Raw genomic sequence first — 5,381 nt, 5'->3', positions numbered from 1 at the left:
TGGTTGGGGACCGCTGCCCTATAGGACTCCTTCAGCCTGGTGGCTCCCTTCACCTCTGGTGTCCACCATTTGGTTCGGGGGTTACCATCACGACAGGCACCAACCATTGTGCGACCGCAGCTCAGTGCAGCGGCTTCAGCAATGGAGGTGCTGAACATGGTTCATTCAGACTCAGTGTCCTCAATCTCCCTCTGAATGGTGCTGAAGCTCTGCTGGAGGTGTGCGTTGAAGATCTCACAGACTGGGAGATTACATTATGACATAAATATACCTAATCCAATCTAATACAGAGAATATTATATTAGATCCTATGTTATGTTATATTAATATATGCAATATATGCATATATGTATTAATATATGTCTTAGTGTATATGTTTGGCTTTATTTTATAGAAATAGTTTGGAAATATCTTCTTTTTACAACAAAACAAACTTAAAAACAATCTGTGTCCTGACGATATTTTCTGTTCATCTGGATTATTTGAATTGTTCTAAGGAACAGAAAAAGTTATTTAGCACATTTAAATGACAAACTAGGAAGTGTGAGATTATTTAGAAAAAAAAAGACTGAAGAGTCTTTTTAATTGTGAAACAATCTTTGATGTAGAACGAATCAAGCTGATAACCCTCCCTCTTCTTTCTGTTCTCTGACTCAGCACCTCCTCTGTGTCCACACGTTTTCTTGTTCCCTCCCCTCCAGATTTGCAGTTTAAAGATGGGTGTAACCGACATGTGGTGATGTATAAGAGCCGACAAGCACTATTCACTGTAGATACATGCTGTTTAGATCAGAGCTCAGATTAGTTTCATTTATGAGGAAGTGAAACTCACACAGTCACTGACACTGAGAGGAGAAATGGCGCAGTTGGACAGAGAAACCTTCTCTTGTTCGATCTGTTTGGATCTACTGAAGGATCCGGTGACTATTCCCTGTGGACACAGCTACTGCATGAACTGTATTAAAAGTTTCTGGAATGAAGAGGAAGAGAAGAAAATCTACAGCTGTCCACAGTGCCGGAGGAGGTTCACCCAGAGGCCTCTGTTAGAGAAAAGCACCATGTTATCAGTTTTAGTGGAGGAGCTGAAGAAGACTGGACTCCAAGCTGCTCCTGCTGATCACTGCTATGCTGGACCTGAAGATGTGGCCTGTGATTTCTGCACTGGCATAAAGCTAAAGGCTTTAAAAACATGTTTGGTCTGTTTGGTCTCTTACTGTGAGAAACACCTTCAGCCTCATTATGATGTGGTTTGTGTTTCCATTAAAGAAACACAAGCTGGTGGAGCCCTCCAAGAAGCTCCAGGAGAACATCTGCTCTCGTCATGATGAGGTGATGAAGATGTTCTGCCGTACTGATCAGCAGAGTATCTGTTATCTCTGCCCTGTGGATGAACATAAAGGCCACGACACAGTCTCAGCTGCAGCAGAAAGGACTGAGAGGCAGAGAGAGCTGGAGGTGAGTCGACAAAACATCCAGCAGAGAATCCAGGACAGAGAGAAAGATGTGAAGCTGCTTCAACAGGAGGTGGAGGCCATCAATCAGTCTGCTGATCAAACAGTGGAGCACAGTGAGAAGATCTTCACTGAGCTGATCCATCTCATCCAGAAAAGAAGCTCTGATGTGAAGCAGCAGATCAGATCCCAGCAGGAAACTGAAGTGAGTCGAGTCAAAGAGCTTGAGGAGAAGCTGGAGCAGGAGATCACTGAGCTGAAGAGGAAAGATGCTGAGCTGAAGCAGCTCTCACACACAGAGGATCACATCCAGTTTCTACACAACTACCCCTCACTGTCAGCACTCAGTGAGTCTACAGACTCATCCAGCATCAATATCCGTCCTCTGAGCTACTTTGAGGATGTGACAGCAGCTGTGTCAGAGGTCAGAGATAAACTACAGGACATTCTGAGAGAGGAATGGACAAACATCTCACTGACAGTCACTGAAGTGGATGTTTTACTGTCAGATCCACCAGAGCCAAAGACCAGAGCTGGATTCTTAAAATATTCACGTGAAATCACACTGGATCCAAACACAGCAAACAAACATGTGTTATTATCAGAGGGGAACAGAAAAGCAACACGAATGGGACACCCACAGTCTTATTTTAATCCTCCAGACAGATTCACTGAATGGTGTCAGGTCCTGAGTAGAGAGAGTCTCACTGAACATTGTTACTGGGAGGTGGAGTGGAGAGGGAGAGTTTATGTAGCAGTCGCGTACAAGAATATCAGCAGAGTAGGGACAGGGAATGAATGCTGGCTTGGGCGTAATGATAAATCTTGGGCATTAGATTGTAACAACAACAGTTATACATTTTTGTACAACAACATTGAAACTCTTGTCTCAGGTCCTCGTTCCTCCAGAGTAGGAGTGTACCTGGATCACAGAGCAGGTATTTTGTCCTTCTACAGCGTCTCTGAAACCATGACTCTCCTCCACAGAGTCCAGACCACATTCACTCAGCCGCTCTATGCTGGACTAGGGGTTTACAATTATGGAGACACTGTTGAGTTGATTAAAGTGAAATAGACTGAAGTTCTTCATATTGTCGTGGGTTCAAATCTGTATTTTACTTGGAGATCTTTCCTGTGACTTTTTAGCCATGCCGGCTATCACTGCTCATTATCATTTTTATTTACAAAAACTATTTCTCTATATAAAAATCTAAACTTATCTGTCCTTTAAATGTTTGTTGAAAATATTTGTTTTGATGTATTTGTGTTTTGTTTTTTCTCTTCCACTTCATGGGACTGGAGAATTTGTACATTTGTGTGTGTGTTTTTTAAATCTATAATTACATTTACATTTTTCTGTTTAGCAAGACAAGTATTTTGTTATTTTCACAATATGCTATCAGAGGTGTTAAAAAATTGTAATTATCATAATTATAATTAATGAGCAGATAATTCGTTAAATGTTGTTAAATGCTGGAACAATTTTTCTTATAAATAAAACTTTGAACACTTTTTTTTTTCTCACTCACTCTCACTCAAATCTGACAAACAAAATGTTAAACTAACCTGAGAAAATAACTGAAGTTTTCTTTCTCCTCCTTTAGGTTTTCTCCTGAAACACCACGGGTTCAGAGCTCAATGTTACGGCAGATTCAACTTTCTTCACTAAAACATCTTTACATTACAAAGAAATTAGTTTTGTTTTACTATCTAATTAAAGACATTTTTGATGCATTAAACAATCACCGGTAAAGTTGCTCCACAGTTTCCAACTCTGAAGTGATCTGTGATATTCGTAAACTCAAAACTCTTCTCTCCCATCTTTCCATGGTCCTTGAATGCAGCATCAGTGTTACAGGTTGTGACTCCTGTGAACAAACTGACACAGTGTGATATTACACATATTTAAATCTGTCTTTGCTGATGATGTTGAAGCTGCTGAATGCTCAGTATAATTTTGTCTTCCTGAAGGTTAACAAATGAAATCTGAAACTGATGCACAACACAAGAGGGCGCCTTCATCCTGCTAACAGGGATGTAGAGGAGGTTAAAGTACTTCAGCTCAGTTTGTCCACCTGTTTATGTCACAGTCTGGCAAAGGCAGACTGTATGCAGTGAAGAAGAGAAGCCAAATGCAGACACACAAAATAAACAAAACTTATTATTAACTGAAACAAACCGTTTATTAATGGCTGATCTTAGAATACAAAACAATGGGCACAGGCAAAACTATCGTAACCTAAACTGGGTGAGCTAAACATAACAAAACCCTGGAAGATGGACATGGACTTGGACATAGACATAGAAACCTGGCGTGAATTCATAATCCTGGAGACATGGCATGGAAACACACAGACGATCTGAGGAAAAATGAGTGAAAACACACAGACTAACTATAATACTATAATAACAACCTAGGTATGATAGAAATGAACTTAGAAAACCTAAGGACTTAAACATAGAAATAAACTAAAACTCAAAATGCTGCGTCAAAATGGCCCAGGATCATGACAGTTTTATATTCTGCCATGTTTTTAGGCTGAATAAACCCTTAATCATAAAGTGCATTGTGTCATAGATCATGGTAAACTGGATCAAAGCATCATTAGTTAGTCAGTTATTTAGTTTGGAGCTCTATCATCTAACACTGTTGAAATATTCCCTTCAGCACACAGTGTTAAAAAACAGAACAGGACTATTGATGAGAACAAACAGTAGGAACAGAGTATCAGCAAACACTATGGTTTAACATTAACAGTAAAAATCTCATCAAATGGTACCTTAATTTTGTCAGAAGCATTCAAAATTACCTCTGGACATGCGTACAATTATCTGATATTACAATTAAATATAGGTAACTAAAGGTTTCAAACGATTGTAGTTGGTGCAGTATATTTAAAGAGGAATATTTGTCTCAGAGATGTAGTAGAATTAAAGGCATAAATGAAATGAAAATGAATAAATATTTTTTATTTTAATTCTACTTTTTGATATATTTTTCATGCAAACATGCAAGTCAAACTATCGGTAGTTCTTGTTAACGTTCATTTAGGCTACAAGCACCAAGCTTAACGACCTTGTACCTGTCCGTGAACGTCTCTCGGTTTCTGTGGCGGTTGCTAGGCAACAGGAGCAACGCGACGTAAGCGAGGCCGTCCCATTTAAAGCCGCTCGGTTCGGCCTTCACGGCCTACGAAGGATGCAGCTGCTGAAGTGGGGCACTGCTTCGTGCTGCTCACAGGATCTGATGGATGCTAGCTTCATGTGTGATGGCCTGTTAGCTGGAAGAGTTTAGTTTGGTGCTACGACTGAGAAACATTTCAGGGTCTGAAGCAATAGTGGAGAGTTTATCGAGGAGAGACTGACTGACTGCTGCAGAAGAAATCTGCTCTGAGGTTAACAGAACGTCTGATCGTCCAGTATGAGATCAACCTTCAGCAGAGACTGCTGGATATCAGCCGGAAACCCGAGATAAAGTTACGCATAACAGGTAAAACTGCGATGGTCTCAGTGGACTAACACAAGAATACAACTCATGTAGGACCTGATCAGAGCTCAGCTTGTAGGCTAACATACTGAAATCAAGGAGCGGCTAATCACACAAGTGCGTCTCTTTTTTTTACGGTAAACTTTTAAATTAAACAAACCTTGAGACCGAGAGAAAGTGCCTTTACAAAAGATTTATTTAGAAGATTAAGATAAAGGAGGCAGGGAGGGAAAGCTTCTGTTTTCTGCACTGTGCCACAGTTCGCTGTCTGCTTCGGCTCTCTGTCCCGCACTACAGACAGTCCTCTGCCGCCTGTGGTGCTCCTCATCTCCGTCTGCACCCACAGGCTCCCCGAGGTGGAGGCAGGCCGGCAGGGACCGCCGGTTCTTTTTGAGAGATGGGCTTTACTTTCAAAAATACCCCTTAATCAGGGTCTAACTCCC

The 5,381-nt window shown here is 40.9% G+C and overlaps 1 pseudogene; it reads left to right on the top strand.

The window, feature by feature from the left end:
• Positions 1-857: 857 nt before the first annotated feature.
• LOC134616973 (tripartite motif-containing protein 16-like) lies at positions 858-2,668 on the top strand (annotated as a pseudogene).
• The last annotated feature ends 2,713 nt before the right edge of the window (positions 2,669-5,381 follow it).

Source organism: Pelmatolapia mariae, linkage group LG18 (genome assembly GCF_036321145.2).
Source record: "Pelmatolapia mariae isolate MD_Pm_ZW linkage group LG18, Pm_UMD_F_2, whole genome shotgun sequence".
NCBI classification, from domain to species: Eukaryota; Metazoa; Chordata; class Actinopteri; order Cichliformes; family Cichlidae; genus Pelmatolapia; species Pelmatolapia mariae.
Note: the sequence above shows the minus strand (reverse complement) of the source record. Positions and strands in the feature narration are given on the sequence as shown.